General features: G+C 45.8%; 1 long non-coding RNA gene across 2 annotated transcripts in view; it reads left to right on the top strand.

The window, feature by feature from the left end:
* Positions 1 to 14,683: 14,683 nt before the first annotated feature.
* LOC308577025 overlaps positions 14,684 to 17,272 on the top strand; it is a 32,249-nt gene continuing 29,660 nt past the window's right edge. For both annotated transcript variants that reach the window (XR_014003354.1, XR_014003355.1), the window contains exon 1: positions 14,684 to 14,767. This is a non-coding gene — a long non-coding RNA (uncharacterized lncRNA). The remainder of the gene's footprint in view (positions 14,768 to 17,272) is intronic.

Genomic DNA, 17,272 nt, shown 5'->3' with positions numbered 1-17,272 from the left:
CCCCTGTAGTGTGTGTGACTGGGCTTACTTCAAGAGGACAACTCAAGTGCAGACAAGTGAATTGCTCTCCACTCATGATGCTGTGGAATGGACTGCATTGTCTCAGTGAATGATCGATGGAGGAGGGCACCTGGGGTAGGTGGGTTGGGCTTAGGTGGCGTTTTAGGGATGCGATTCGGTGATACCACTACCTCTGGTGGGCAATTGATTTCAGCCTCAGTCATGAGGATCTGTTTTGCTCCTGATATCTGTAAAATAGAAAATGAGGTAAGGGTATTTTAAAAGAGAGAAGGCGGAACAGAGCAAACTCTGGTCATGAAGAATATGCACGAGGCATAAGAATGTGGCCCATTTATTTGTTTCCACAAATATTTGGGCACTTGATCTTAAACATTTGCCCTGTAATATTTGCTCAGAGAGACATCCTGCTTCCAAGCACTTATTTGTTAGAATGGCAAGTCTTAAGATCATGCTTTAATGTCTAAATGATGCAAGTTATGCCCCTAAATCTGCAATATGGTAAGACTTAATAAATAACCTATTTAAATGAGAGAGAGAGAGAGAGAGAGAGAGAGAGAGAGAGAGAGAGAGAGAGAGAGAGTGTTTCCTTTAGCACATTGGGAGACGGTTGTTATTGAGCAACCACAAAGACTAGAAGTTATTAAATATTTCAAAAGTTAACCATTATTTCACCAGGAATCTCAAGATTTACTGTTCTGGGGAATTTCTGAAATGGAGAAAAGCAGTGCCTTAATCACAAAAACATTTGGACATCAAAGAGTTGCTTGGAAATGTTTTTCTGGTCCAAAAAGAAGATGCTGAAATCTTTATTCCAGTCATGACTTTTGGCTTTTGTTGGGGCCATACATTTCAATTTTGCACTGTAGCTATTTGTATCTCTCATAATCTAAAATCAATATGACAAAAAAAAGGTACAGCCAGAGCAGAGGAAATTTCATTTAGCCACAGATTCACTATGTAAATGTGAATGTAGAATCTAACATCTGCCGCAGAAATGGGGCTAGTTTGCACAAACTGCAATTATTTTGCTCTTTGCAGTCATGGAAATGGCTACAGCCAGGCCTCTCCCCACATGTAAGCTTCCGATTCACACTAAACCTTTGGCTGATATACACAGATGCATGCTTCTCACTGATGACTGCAATATCAAGTGACAAGTTGCTTGTGCAAATGAGCCTTCATGGAAATAATGCAACTGAAACAATGTTCAGGCCACCTCACAAATCATGAACAAAAGCAGCTGCTGATCATCATCAAGCATGGAGAAATCAATCAATCAATCATTGTTGGCTTACTTCTCGGAGCTGTTGTGAAGATAAAACTGTAAGGTACTTTGTCCACACACAAAAGTTAATACCGTAAATGCCATGGAACTATAATGAAACCAGGGTAACTTCATGCCAAGGTAAAACAAATTCTGCACCAAGAAAAACAGAATGCTGTGTTATATAAAACAGCAAATGTGTGTACTTCTGCTTATTTTCCACATTTTTTTCTGCTTCTTCTAGTCTTGGTAAAGGGCAAAGAGTAATGTTACGGTATTGAAACCAGGGCCAGATTTAGGTTTGATGAGGCCCTAAGCTACTGAAGGTAATGGGACCATTTATATGTCCAGCTGTCCTTTGTCAACAACAAATTGGCGCTGTTTTTTGTGTTGAATATATGCTATATGGTCATTTATAGACCTAATAGATATCTAAAGCCATTTGCACATAACAAAATATGCATTTTATCAAAGTAATTGTTGAACTGAAATACAATTAAGAAGAAGTATTTTAATAGTGAAATACAATTCAGAAGAAGTATATTAATAGTGAAATAATTATTAAGCTCTAACTGTATGTAGGTTTTATTTTATTTGTTTTTTATCTTATATTTTAGAAATGTACATCCAGGTTTTTTTTCCTTTAAATTTTTTTGGGGCCCCCGAGAGAGTGGCGCCCTAAGCTATAGACTGTTTAGTTTATACGTAAATCTGGCACTGATCATAACCCTACACTCTGATCAGCTCACCACTCTCTGGAAGCTGAGAAGTCATCAGGCATTACACATGTCACTTCCAGTCCACCTCCACTTTCAAAAGGGCTAGAAACAAAATTGCTGAGGTTCTCACAATAGCACTCTCTGTGCTCAATGCCAGTTTCTGAACTTGCACAACGTAGCAATGAATTCCACACAGGCCTGCTTCTCACTTTGTGTTGTAAAAACCATTCACACACCATTTCCCAGAAACCAAAAGATTGTTTTGCTGGTCCTCAGCGCACTTGCCATCATCATAGAGAGATGCCAGGTTGCTTCCAGAGAGTGAGGCAGAGCCGGATGTGTGGAAAAGCAGCTGCAGGGGGATTTCTGGTGGCTCAGGAAAAAGGTATGGGCATGACTCAAGAAATCATGTAACCTTTGCAAGTAGCAAACGTTTGCCAAGTCCCTGTTTTGTGGATTATGCAGGAGGACTGTGGGGGAAGAGGCCTGGGGCCCCGAGAAAGAACACACCGTGCGAGGGCTCTGCTTTCATCAAGAACAGTCATTTACTGTTAATGTCTCTCCTCTGCCTCCTTGGCATCAGATAAACTCTTGAGGAAAGAGTCCTGGGCCAGTTTCCAGGGCTTCCATGTTACTCTGCTGTGGCAACCAATGTGTTACTGCAAGCCGCATGCCCTAGAGACTGCTGCAATCCTCAGCCACAGCACGAGAGAGCAAGTGAGTGTTCTACTCCTCTCCTGATTAAAAAAAGAGAGGCCCTGATTCATTAATATAAATATATTAATATTGTTGCATGCCACTCCAAGTGGTGTGAGATTGCAGGGGTTTGCGTTTCCTTTTGGGAATGAGGCACAGCAGAGACTATGGTGTTTCTGATACATGGTTTATTTACACATATCTACACAACTGGAGCCTATGAGGGAGGGATTCACAGCATCAAAACGTACTGGATCCAGGGGTTAGAATGACCTCATTTGCAGTCTACTTCCTCCCCCACAACTCATAACAATATTATCTGGCCTATATCTCCTTGTTACGTTGAAGCTTACCTTCAAATTTCACGCCAACAAGAAGAGCGGCAATCTGATTATCACATGAGTCACCTATCCATTTTATCACATGAGTCACCTATCCAGTCTTCCTCCAGGAAGCCCCCATTTTATCCTCACAACAACTGTTGGAGGCTGAAGGTACTGACTGACCCGACAGGTTAACCAAGAAGCTTCATGACAGAGCAGGGATTTAAACCTGTATCCAGTGTGACCTCGTCAGGTTGCTTCTCAGCTTTGCAGATGTTCTGCACCAGATCCACCATCACTGAGGTTTCCCAAGCATTGTTATTGGCAGTTGAGACAACTTTTCATTCATGAGCTAGATCAAAGCATCAGTCTTCATAACTATGCCCTTTATCAGTTAATTTAAATGAATGTTGCTAAACCTAAGCTGCCAATTAGCTTAGATGCAAGGTTCTTAGATGCCTAAATAAATAACAAAGAGTAGAACTGATGCTTGTGCTTTCAAGCCGGCAGTCGGAAGCATCTTGATGTCACTGATTGCAGCACGTCTTGCAGTATATTATTTGAATGAATGCAATTTTAAAAATATATGCCCTTTATTTCTTTCACAATGGAGGCACTTGGGAAGGCACGGTCAAGGTAACCTGTTTCCAAAGTTGTCAGCCTGCAGCCTACAGATGGTTTCCTCCCCTTTGTACTATCCAACTGGAAACAATTTCTGATCCATTTGGACTGGGCAGAGGGGTGTATTGAGGCTCTTGCTGAAGAGTACTTGCCCCAAATTTGGGTCTTGGCTTCCAGGATTCAACAAAGAGAAGTTTCAGGCAGCTGTTTGTCCACAAAACCCCAAAGAACACTGACACATTGTTTTGCAGGTACAGTGGTACCTCGGGTTAAGAACTTAATTCGTTCTGGAGGTCCATTCTTAACCTGAAACTGTTCTTAACCTGAAGCACCACTTTAGCTAATGGGGCCTCCTGCTGCCGCCATGCCACCGGAGCACAATTTCTGTTCTCATCCTGAAGCAAAGTTCTTAACCCGAGGTACTATTTCTGGGTTAGCAGAGTCTGTAACCTGAAGCGTCTGTAATCTGAAGCATCTGTAACCCAAGGTACCACTGTACTGATTTCAGTGCTGGACCACCAACAGGCTTATTTACTCAGAAAATGCAGAAGATTAATCTTCTGCAGACAAGGGAGTGCAGGATGCAGAGAGTGCCATGCACAGCCTCTGAATGATTTCAGCCCATGGCTCCCCATAACTCCACCCCACTCCACAACTCTCACACCCCTGACAGGTAGCAGCATGCAAAGTCCTGTCCCAGCCCAATACCCCCTCTTTACTCTGTCAGATGATCCATTTATAGTGTAATAAATGAGCAGTTTGTTACTCATTTGCTGTGGGGAATCCTCGAGGCTGAGATTGGGGGGCGGGGGCAATAGTATTCATCCCAGTGACAAAAATATTGCAGTTTGAGTGCTTTAAAAATTCAGGCTTCCCATAACAGAAGTTCATCCTCGAGAGCAGATGGTTGGATCTTCATGGCATGAAATGACTAAGTTTTTAGAAAGTTTCTGGGGAAATGTGTTCTTCCTCGAGCCATGTAATTCTAATTGTCATTGCACAGTGGAACGCAGTTGCACAACTATCCTTGGATAATGGCTATAAAATCAGCAGGCAATAGCAGCTTAATCCATTGCGTCAATGCATGTGCCATGTTGCAACGTTTATAGGGTTCCTTAAAAATTGTTTAGAGGATGAGAAATCCAGTGCCGCAGCACTCTCAAGCATGGTTGCACAAATGTAGTCCCATGATCCTTTGTAATGCTTCAGACTGCTTGGATATGACTCTTAAGTCTACTCTACAGCTCCACAAGCTGCACATTATCCAACAATCCACATCCAAGCATCCTCTTAAATGTAAACAGGATCCTGGTTGGGACACACCTTTCAAACTGCACATTGTTTGTTCATACCCTTTAAAATATAGCCAATTGAAGACCTGTTTTGGTCGCTTGTGGAGTCTGGTTGGGCTTGGTTAGAAGTTCTAAATATAAAATTTTGACTGACTTGAGTTTTGGCATCAGCGCCTGGATATGCCACATACATCTAGCACTCCAGCAATTAAGGGGTGCTTTGCATCTTTAATTATCACGTTGTCACTATTGGGCTATCTGGGCCAATTATCTACTGAAGTCCATTAGTATTCACAGTAAGCAGTGCCTGGCTTGTGAACTTTGGTTAGAGAGCAGACTTTACTTATTGCAATTACACACAGAGAGAGATGCTTGTAGGGAAGAAAATAATAAAGTTGTTTATTGCAGGAAATATATAACTTGGACAGAAAAGGTTTATAGTTCTAGTCTAACGAGAAGGACACGGCAGCCATGCTCAATCCTTTACTCTCTCAAACAACAGCTGAAAGGTGACTTCTCATCTTGAGGTCCAAGAGACAATGAGGAGGAGGAAGAAATTGCAAACAGAATGTAACCTAAGATGTATCAGTCTAAAGAACAAAGAGAGAGAAGTCAGCCTAGAGATAAAAGTACGGGGATAGCTTGGGATCTGGAGGTTCCTAACTTTGTCTGAACTCCATTCAAACCCTTCTTTTGCATGCTGAGTTGCACTCAAATGTACAACAATTACATCCTCCCCTACAACCCTTACGTGCCTAGCTGTACCCACATCCTCCTCACATTAAATCCTTGCCAAGATGTCCCCCATTTGCAACTGACTATAGCTCTTTTTTAGGTTACCCGGGTACCCTTGCCTCTACACATGTGGACTGACCTTATCTCCTTCTAATATGTCAGAACAAGAAGTGGGGATGCACCATGGATGGCTGTTATTCTTCCCGGATTCACCTGAATCCAAGGGCTGCTCGCACTGTCACTCCAGCTGGCCCAGGACTTCCTGGACACACCGTTCAAAGGGGCAGGAAATAAAAAGGGATGGATTCTATTCTTGGAGGAAACATGGCTTTTATTCACTTTTCTGGATCTTCATTGTGCCTTACTATCCTTGCATGGAATCTGGGGCCACCCAATGAACTTAACGTTGGAATATTCAAGGTGGACAAAAGCAAACACTTCTTCAAACAGTGCAGCATGGAGTTCATTACCACAAGCTGTAGTAATGTTGTTGATGATGATGATAAAAATTTATTTATACTCCACCCATCTAGCTGGGTTTCCCCAGCTCCCAACAGAATATTTAAAACACGATAAAACATCAAACATTAAAAACTTCCCTAAACAGGGCTGCCTTCAGATGTCTTCTGAAAGTCAGGTAGTTGTTTATTTACTTGACATCTGATGGGAGGGTGTTCCGCAGAAGGCCCTCAGAGCTGGACCTCAGTGTCCAGGCTGAACGATGGGTGTGGAAAAGCTCCTTCAGGTATACTGGGCCACCAACCTGGGGTGTGTCGGTGTGTTTCTGGAGGATAAGGCTATCAGTGGCCTCTAGCCGCAATGCCTGTGTACAACCCCCAGTGTTGGAGGCAATATCTCTCTGAATAACAGTTGCAGGGAGTCCCAGAGGCATCTGGATAGCCACAGTGAAATTTGTATGCAAGGCTAGATGCGCCCACCTGCTCCAACAGACTCTTCCAAGGCCCTTGCATTCTTACAACTGCAGCACAAGTCAGGCCGCAACATAATGACAACCACAAGACAATCTCAGGATAAATCCATTTTAAAAATAAATTCCCGATCCCAAAGTGATTAGCTGGAGCTGGGGCATGGCTGGGAGCAAGTGGAAGAGATGTGTCTGTGGAAGCTTAACAGCTGGGACATTCTGGCTGCATTTTTTACAGTCTCGGGTAGCTTACAGATGGAGAGAATGCTTAGATTCTCCTCTTCCCCGCACCCACTACCCTGCTCCTAACTCTGGTGACAGAAGAAGTTCCAATGAATTGAGAGAAAAAGAGTTCATGCCAAAACGTCTCCTGGATCTTGACATGCAATGAACACCTTGCATGGCTCTGCTGCTCTGGGGTGAAGGGGGCAAAGGGAGCGCCTCTTTCTGCTTTCAGGAATGCCCACCAACCAACCACCAGATGACTGGAAAGCAATTCAGAAGATCTGGGCCTGGCCTGGGCTAGCCAGCTCTTTTCTGGCAAGCCCTAGAGCAGCTGCAGGCCACGCCTGCCATCTCCTTTCCTCAGCCCCGCCGTGTCCCACCTCCAGGGCCAAGCTCCCTGCAGCTGTGCTGACTGCATCTCAAGGCACCAGGCCAGCACCACTGCTGTACCTGTGCTGCCCTCTACTGATTCTTCCACAAAAGGACTGAGCGGCCAGTCCCAAGTGTCGGCAAATCGAGCAGTGTGAGACTGTCCGACAGTCATGAGACACTTTGAAAAGAGCCAACGGACCCATTTGCTTCCCTCTTGTTCTGAGCCTACGTTGGATCCGCTCTCCAATCGTATTTGCACCCATTCGAGCTGGAACAAAAGAACACCCATCCTCCTGATGGAAAACAAGGCTTTTGAGATTTCACGGCAAACCTTTTTTTTTTTTTTTTTGCTTCAAAATGCATCTCTGCATCTATTAAAACTATCTTGGCTATGTCAGAAAAGTTGTCAACACTGCAAAATGCACAACAGATGACTAAATTGACTGGTTTGTTCATCTGCCTCACTCATTTCAGTGGAGACTGCTGCAGGAACATAGGAAACGGCCTTAGTTATCTATTTTAATCCAATATCATATTCTCTGGCTGGAAGGAGCTCTCCGGGTTTTCAGGCAGGGAAGGGTCTCTCCTATCACCTGCTACTACCCAGATCATCCCAAGAGGAGAAGCCAAGGACTGAACTTGGATCTTTCTGCATGCAAGGTGTAGGCTCCAGCAGAGAGGCACGGCTCCACTCATTATCTAAGCCTTAGGCCAGTGGTTCTCAACTTGTGGGTCCCCAGATGTTGTTGGACTACAACTCCCATCATTCTTAGCCAGCTTTGGCTTATGGATGATGGGAGTTGTAGTCCAACAACATCTGGGGACCCACAGGTTGAGAACCACTGCCATAGACTCTAATGGCTCTCATGCGAATCCAGAGGACAGGAATGGTATTCAGTGGCAATGATCAATTCATTAGCCATCACCACCTCATGTGGGCAGAGGAATTCCATGAATGGCAGCCACACAAGCCCAGTGCCAGCAGACAGAAGAGCCTCTTATCAGCCTGATCTGGCCATGCCGCCACTCACTGGTCTCCCCTTGATGGCCATTTCAGTAGTGGGCTGGCAGCAACGCTGCTTTTGAACAAGAGCAAAGCTCAGTTCTCACCTGTGGCTTCCAGCCAGCTCATATTGCAATGCCTTGGCCTATAGTTAGAGCAAGGAACTATACTTTGTGAGGTGGAGGACAATCGGTGGCACCATGCCAAGGCTCCCCAGTCTGGCGCTGGCCCTGCCTGAGCTACACCAAGGCACTTCTATATGGCAGGAGAATCTTGAACAGGGTTCTCCTAAAGAGAAAACCATTCCTGTCTTTGCCTCAGAGCTACCAAGTGCAGTCAGGCATCTGCCAGAAAGTAAAGCAGGATTTCCGGTGCCAGAAACTGAGAAGATCTCACTGGGGATCCTTGTGGGTCCCACTTCCCAGCAGGTTCCCTCATCAGTGGAAGGAGGGTCTCACCATTTTGAGGGGTCTCGCCAAGTTGTGTTGGGATCTGTCACCTCTTTCTTCTTTGGCGATCACTCGTAGCCGAGTAAGATTGTCTTCCATAAACACGGTTTTAACAATGAGCCCATAAGTGAGTGTGGAGGCCAATTCTGGACCCACACGTCCTTCCACAGTGGGGATGTTGGTTCCCGGATGGGAGTCCCGGGTGGGAGCACAGTGTGGATTTGTCAAGCATGCCTTCCTCTTAGCACATTTCTCCCTTGCGTTCTGAGTCTGAGTGTCTTCAAAGTCCATGACACCTTTGGTAAAGGCTGTTCTCCAACTGGAGCACTCACAGGCCAGTGTTTCCCAGTTGTCGGTGTTTATACTACATTTTTTAAGATTTGTCAAGATAGTCTTTAAACCTCTTTTGTTGACCACCAACATTATGTTTTCCATTTTTAAGTTCAGAATAGAGTAGTTGCTTTGGAAGACGATCATCAGGCATCTGCACAACATGACCAGTCCAATGAAATTGATGTTGAAGAATCATTGCTGAGCTTTGCTTCATCCAGTACACAGATATTAGTTCACCTGTCTTCCCAAGTGATGTGTAAGATTTTTCAGAGACACCACTGATGGAATCTTTTGAGAAGCTGGAGATGGTGTTTGTAAGTGGTCCATGTTTCACAAGCATACAGTATGGCTGGTAGTACAATAGCTTTGTAAACAAGCATTTTGGTTTCCTTGCGAATGTCCCGGTCCTCAAACACTCTGTACTTCATTCAGGAGAAAGCCACACTCGGAGAGCTCAGGTGATGCTGGATTTTGGCATCAATGTTGACCCTTGTGGAAAGATAACTGCCTAGGTAGGAGAAGTGATTGCCATTTTCCAACGTTACACCATTGAGTTGGATTTGTGGCGCTGCAGAGGGGTTATTTTGTACTTGTTGGTGCAGTACTTTGGTTTTTTGGATGTTGGATCTGTCACCACCAGGCACCTGAAGCAGGAGGGACTTCCAAGGCTCCGTAACCTCAGCCATGGAGCAGAACTTGGGGACAGCCACCAGCCATCAAGGAAGCTGAATCCACAGGAAAGCTAAAGCTAGAAGCCCTCAGTCGGTCTCCTCTGCACATCTCCCAGCTAGTCAACATCCTTCTTAAATTGTGGTACCCAGAACTGGACACAGTACGTGAGATGTGGCAGAATAGAGTGGGACTGTTACTTCCCTTTTGAATTATGGTGCTGAAAGAGACTCTTGAGAGTCCCATGGACTGCAAGAAGATCAGACCTCTCCATTCTGAAGGAAATCAGCCCTGAGTGCTCACTGGAAGGACAGATCCTGAAGCTGAGGCTCCAATACTTTGGCCACCTCATGAGAAGAGAAGACTCCCTGGAAAAGACCCTGATGTTGGGAAAGATGGAGGGCACAAGGAGAAGGGAACGACAGAGGACGAGATGGTTGGATGGTGGTCTTGAAGCTACCAGCATGAGTTTGACCAAACTGTGGGAGGCAGTGGAAGACAGGAGTGCCTGGCGTGCTCTGGTCCATGGGGTCACGAAGAGTCGGACACGACTAAACGACTAAACAACAACAACAATTACTTCCCTTGATCTGGATATTATATTTCTGCTGATGCAGCCAAGAACAGCATTAGCTTGTCAAAACAAAAACAAATACAAAGAAAAATTGCACAGCCATGCTGCAGAATATCTCACAGTCTGAGCCTCCATAGTTGAACAATGTCAAACAGAAAAGTCAGGGACAAACTGACCATGATTCAATTTTACTCATATTTTAGCACCCCTGCTCCACCCCCTCCCACACCCCATGAAGATATCCAAAGAGCTGTTCTCGGTGTGAGAAAATCCATGCAACAGCCCTGGGAGCAACTCTTGTGTGAAGGGGGAACAGAAATGGCAAGTGCTGGAACAGCTGGCCTTCAAATGGAAAAAACAAATGACACCTTTCCCACTTCTTAAAATGGGGTGCAACCAGGGTTTTTTCCCCCACTAGAAATCAGTTCCAGCCCTTCTTAAGTGGATGCCATTGCCACCCTAAGAGAACGAGGGGTTATGCTGAGTTCCGGCACCAACTGCAAAGTTCACTGCCGTGCTCTCGCACAACGCCTCCTTCTGCAGGAGAACTTCCTGATGGTTTGCATTCCACATTCCTTCCCTGTTTACTCTTGCCAGCAGCTTCCTCCTCTGCTTCTGTCAGTGGCATTGTGTGGGGAGAGCCAGGGGTGGTGGCCCTGAGTGCATTGGGGAGACACATTTTACTCTTTGTCACCCTGCCAGCCCCATGCAGGGCTGAGTAAGGAGGACACAACAGACATGCACCCTTCCTGTTCAGGGCCTATGCCTGTTGCATCCTCCTCATGCAGCCTTGCAACACCACAATGTAGCTCAGGGCTGGAAGGCAGCGTGAATGTGCCCTTCAGGTGAATGCCTGTTGTGCCCACCAAGGGCTGTGGGCAGGCAGGGGCACAGCATGGCGTGGCCCTGCTTGGCAGCAGGGGGTTGGCAGGGGAGCGGGTTGGCCACTATCTGCACTCCACCCCCTGTTTTTGTGACTTTCTCACACTGAATTTTAGATGGAAGTTACTTGATGGAAGGGGACGCAGGTGGCTCTGCGGTGTAAACCACTGAGCCTTGGGCTTTCCGATCGGAAGGTCGGCGGTTCAAATCCCTGGGACGGGGTGAGCTCCCATTGCTCTGTCCCAGCTCCTGCCAACCTAGCAGTTCAAAAGCACACCAGTGCAAGCAGATAAATAGGTACTGCTCCAGCGGGAAAGTAAACGGTGTTTCCGTGCACTACTCTGGTTCGCCAGAAGCAGCTTAGTCACGTTGGCCACATGACATGGAAAAACTGTCTGCGGACAAACGTTGGCTCCCTCGGCCAGTAAAGCGAGATGAGCGCCACAACCCCAGAGTCGTTTGTGACTGGAATTAACTGTTCGGGGTCCTTTACCTTTTCTTTTTTTTTTTACTTGATGGAAGGGACCTATCCTTTTGTATTCTGCAAAGTCTATCTGCCTCTTGAAGCATCTTCCTCAGCTTGCCTCATGCTGGAGTCGACTTAGCCCCCCTCAAATTATCTGCCTCAGGTCACCAGCCGACTGGGTGTGAGTGTGTGTTATTCCCTTCATCTCCCACATCTGCCTCAATGGATGTCCCTGTGAGGAGGGTAGGGCCACGTAATGTGTTAACAAGCTAGCAGGGGGACTAACTCTCCAATGGGACCCACTCCCTGATAATGAGGCAAAAAGGTGCTGTGATGATCACACAGCACTGAGGTTAGAAACCATGTTATTATCCACAGAGCGTAAAGGCCAGATCAGGAGGGATTTGGTGGAAGTGGGGGGAGGGGAGCAGCTCAGCAAATACACTGTGTTGGGGGATGAATCACTTTCCCTTTCAGGCATTGAAAGGGCCTATAAATAAACCTCAGAGAGACCAAAATAGCTTCCTTTCCTCAAGAACCTTTTGTTCAATGAGGTTAAGGAAGCGAAATTACTTCGCCTAGCATTGGAAGACAACCCCCCTTCACCAGGCATGGGGCAAAGGCGGGGCAGGAGGAGGGGTGGCTATTTCCCCTTGGGTTCCCTTGCTGGGCTTGGAGACAGAAAACGAGTCTCTTGCTGGTGGTGGGCATAACACAGCTGATAAAGGGGCCCTCCCTAGAACAGATTTGCAGCCTCATGTGCGTGTGGCGGTGGTGGGGCAGTTGCTGTGGGGGCTGCGTGATTCATGCATTGTGTTTGGGGCAGAGAAGGTACAACAACCAAGGCAATTTGCCTGCAGATGTCATAGGACAGGCTTCCTCAACCTCGGCCCTCCAGATGTTTTTTGCCTACAACTCCCATGATCCCTGGCTAGCAGAAGCAGTGGTCAGGGATGGTGGGAATTGTAGTCTCAAAACATCTGGAGGGCCGAGGTTGAGGAAGCCTGTCATAGGAGGTCCCTGTTCAGAGAAATTCAAAAGTAGCTGTGGGGGCTGGATGAATTGGCCCAGGGCAGCAGCTGTGCCTAACCCAGAGGTGAGCATCCTGAGACTTTAGGTTCAGCCTAATTTCATGCAGGTAACAAGAAGGGGGGGAAACAGCAGGGAGGGGTGACAGAGGGAGGGAGGGAGAAGGGGTGCCAGCCCACTTTTGGCTCTGGTGTTTTTTCCACTTTTCCTTCTGCTGATTCCACCTCCTCTGTTTTGAATACCTTCTCAAAGCACCATTCACCTGCTTAATGGTCTTCAGGTATGCCAACTAGAATAAATTATTGGGATGGCAGATAAGCCTTGCCCAGCATAATCCACCACATGACATGGTGCATATGTGCATATTCACACAGCATATGAATGGCAATGTTCATCAACTTAGGAATGCCTCTGCCCCCTCAAATATTTTATTGGTGGGAGGGCAAAGGGACCTCGGCTCCTAGGAGTCGGCTCCTTTGATGGTCTTCACCAGCAGATATCAGCCCCACTGAGGGAAAAGACAGGTGCCCCCATTATGCTTCCAAAGTGGTTATTGTCTGCTTGGAGGAAGGCCCAAGTTGATCTGGAAAGTGGGACGGAGATGAGGGGGCAAATGTATCCAGGCCAGTACAGCTTCTTTGAGCCAATTGCCTCTTGACAGCTCTTTTTAAACAAACAAATAATAATAATAATAATAATAATAATAATAATAATAATAATGGCACCAGAGGATCTGATCGTGGATCCGTCGCATCACATGTAATGTGGCCCTCTCTCCAAATGACACTCTTGATAACAGAACAAATAAGGAAATAAAGTAAGTTACTGAAGGTTTGCTGCCCTGCAGTAGGACTCAGAACTTGTTGCTTGAGTCAAGGAAAGGATTGCCACACATCTGGGATTTCAAAGGCGGAAGTGATGTCTGGGGGGAATTTCAGAAAGGCGGGTGAAAAATCGCATTATTGTAAAAAAAGATTTTTAAAAAGCTCAACCGGGGTGTCCTGGTTTTTACTTTTTGAAATATAGCAACCCTAGCAAGGAGCCATCAGCTTGCCTCAAGTGGAAGGGGGCTTGCTGTGTTTCAAATGTTGGGGCTGAGCAACCCCAACTCTTCATCCAGTCGAAACAAAATAAAAAAAAATCCTTCCAGTAGCACCTTAGAGACCAACTAAGTTTGTTATTGGTATGAGCTTTTGTGTGCATGCACACTTCTTCAGATACCAGTGTAAGTTAAGAGGCGAGAGGCACAGATCCTTCCTTAGAGCCCTGCATGGTTGTTCAGGTAAGTAAGGGCAGCATTTACAAAAAAAAACAAAAACGAAACAAAAAAACCAAGTAAACCAGCAAAAAGTTGCACCATCTGTTTTGGAGGTGCCATTTGCCTTCCCTTGATGACTATTGATGGAGGTATGGTCCTACCTTATACCACAGGTCCACCTAGCTCTGGCTAGCAGTGGCTCTCCAAGGCCTCAGGCAAGGAAGGCTATTTTCTAGACTGCCATACTTTCTGACAACCCTTTTAAACTGCAGGCACAGGCAGGTGCGGTGGGGTGTTGAGCCTATGGCCCTCCTTGGGAGTGCAAAGCAAGTGCTTTACTGCCGCCGAGCAGCGAACGTCAAGGATGACGAGCCCGGAAATCTGTCCTGGTTTAAAGAACAAGGGTGGTGTGGAAGGGCACCTGTGGATTCCAGGTCAGTTGGGGCAGGGGGAAAGGCGAGCCCAGCGCAGCTTGGGAGAGTGAAAGCAACTGGCAAGAGAGAGCAGCCTCGCTGGTGTGGCAGATGCGATGGCTTCAAGACAAACAGCCACTTAGAAGACGACACTAGTTTGCAAAGTGAGGGGAGAGAATGTGGTCCCTGGTCCCCAGCAGCCTCTGAGAAACAACAGCAGCTTTGGGAAGAGAGGGGCACCAGGAGGGGGAATAGGGATTATGGAGCACTACAAGGGGTGTTGTTTTTTTGTCCAGCGAAGAAGAATTCCACTGTGCTGCCCTGTCAAGGGAGGAGAGGGGGCTGGCACTGGCAGCAGCAGGGTGGGACAAGGGGAGGGCTGTTATAACTGGTGTTGGCTTGTTGGCAGTTCTCCTGCAGGCAGAATTGTCTGGCTCCTGACTGCTGCAGACGTTTGCAAGGGCAGGAAGGGACCACCTGTGCCAATGCTGTAGCTAGGTAGGTAGAAGGGGCAGTGCCAGGGGGACGGGGTGGTTTGGGACGGGTACTTTATTTGTGCTTTAAATATATAGATATATATTTCATTCCCAACTTTCTGTCTCACTTCTGAATGACCAAAGGCAGTTCACTGTCACACACAAAAATTAAAACAATTCTATAATGTTAAAGGCGCCACTTTGCTGGTGTCAGTACAACACAGGCAATGTGGGGCACAGGTGGGCGTTGTCATGCCTGGGGGAGGGATTGATTGAGATGCTCAAGCCTAGCCGTACTGTTTATTTACTCCAGTGACATACCTCTGAGAAGGAGGGGAGGGGAAATGGCTGGTGCTTTGAACGCTGGACTCTCCCACAGCATGCAGAGAGCGCGCGAAAAAGTGGTCTCTGTGAGAAGGCTGTCAAAAAAGTCACATCCTACTAAGCGAAAGAATGAAAGATCATTACCCGCCTTCTTTCTCTTCCCCCCTCCCCAATTTGCTCTCCTACAACCTCACAAGGTCTATGACAGCAGTGCCTCGCACTGAATGCAACTGACTTGTAGAAAGGACTCTATGAATTGAAAACAAAGATGTTGAAGGTGCCCTTGTTAACTATGAAAATCATTGAACAGAAACATTTTTTTAAAGTGACATGCTAGCTTGAGAGAGTCATAACCCCCCTCCCCCAACTCTCTCTGTCTCTGTCTTTCTCTTTTTATAAATTTGGGAACAATGACTCCAAGCCCAATAGTGTCAGCCTGACACATTCTGGTCCACCCTGAAATGTATTTGGGTGGTGTGAGGGCTCCCTCACATATGACAGAAATATAGGAAATCTGCATGTATTCCCATGTACATGTTTGCCATGCTGAACAGTGTGTACATATGGTGAAAAGGCTGCATCTCAAGTGATGTTGAGCATGCCAATCCCTTTGTAGAAATGATGATAGCAGAGGCAATCAGCCAAAAGTGTTGGTGCTGGTGGCGTACAATCCAAATTCCCCATCCCGGTGGTACTCCCAAATTTTCTACCTGGAGCAGTCTGCCTCACTCTTCCTGACGGTGTGCATTATGATCCCCAAGTCCTCCTTTCTCCTGCTTTCTGCTGTTCAAATGAAGAATTCCTAACACCAGCCACATCAGATGCATTGTGGGGCTTTAAGGCTCAGAACCTGGTCAGAAAATCCATCCATTCATTGACTCGTTCAGGGTTTTGTTTTTTTAAAAAGTGAAGTCAATGTGACTTACAATCAACTATTTAAATAGTAAACATTAAACTGCAAACCAGTAAACTAAAAGACAGACAACAGCAAAAGAGAATAATCGAATGAAAATAAAAGTCCCAGAAAAATAAAAAAACAGAAGCAATCAATAAAACAGGGGAACAAACCTCATTCCAGCAGCAAAACAGCAGTAAATGCTGCTTAATCCACCACAGGAACACAGGAAGCTGCCATACTGAGTCAGACAATTGTGTTTAGTGACTGATTGAACTTCGGAACTTTTGCATGTAAAATTCTCCTTCCTCAACCTTGCAATATATATATATATTAATATTAAAGCTGCTTCTGAAGGACTTCTTGAAAAACTGGTTCTTTTGCCTGATGCTGAAAGTGCTTGGTGTTGGGCCAAGCTAGACTCTATGGGGAGGGCATTCCATAAATTTGGTATCACCACTGAAAAGGCCCTGCTCCTATTACGCACCTTCAGTCCGCAGGGGCACACAGAGCAGGACCTCAGATGCTGAAAGTTGTGTAGAGGAAGGGCGAGCTTTAATATCAATAATACCACTAAAATAGGTAGAATTTGCACAGGTAATTTTATGTGTTCTGAGTGCTCTGCATACATACTCTCAATAATCATTGCAACAACCATGTAAAGTAGGCCAGTATTATTATTCCCTGTCTTGCAGATGTGGGGCTCGGGTTGAATAGTACTGGCTCACCTAAATCCAACCAGTGAGTATGTGGCTGTGCTGAGGTTTGTTTTGTTTTTTTAAAATAACTATTAGGAACTTGCCAGCTGCTAGTCAGGCTTTACACTGCCTACAAGAGTTCTATAAGTCAGTGGGCTAAAGGAAATCCCACCCCCCACTGTTCTAAACCTTGTTTCTCTACAACAAGGAGGGAAATTTTTGGTGGCATTTTGCATTGGTGACATATTACTTCTACCTTCGTTGGTTTCCTATTTGTTTCTGGACCTCGTTTATATCAACTTTATAGTGTTGGTGTTAGTATTAAGACTCCTAAATGGACCAGGACTCATTTACATTAGGGACTGTCTATCTACTTCCTTATGAACCTGCTTAGCAATTAAGCAAGCAAGGATGGAAATCTTGTAGATATGTGAAATCACATCGGAGTGCGTATTCTCCATGGCAGTGGGTACCAATTTATGAAATGTTCTCATTAGAATTCTAACAAACCTAGAGGACATATTTCCTGACCATAGAAGAGGTACTCAAAATGAAGTCAAGATACTCAGTAATTAAAATATATTCCTTTACCGTGTACGTGTGTGTGTGT

The sequence above is a fragment of the Podarcis bocagei genome (assembly GCF_964188305.1).
Source record: "Podarcis bocagei genome assembly, chromosome: 17".
NCBI lineage: Eukaryota > Metazoa > Chordata > Lepidosauria > Squamata > Lacertidae > Podarcis > Podarcis bocagei.
The sequence above is the reverse complement of the archived record's forward strand: the minus strand, read 5'-3'. Positions and strand labels throughout refer to the sequence as shown.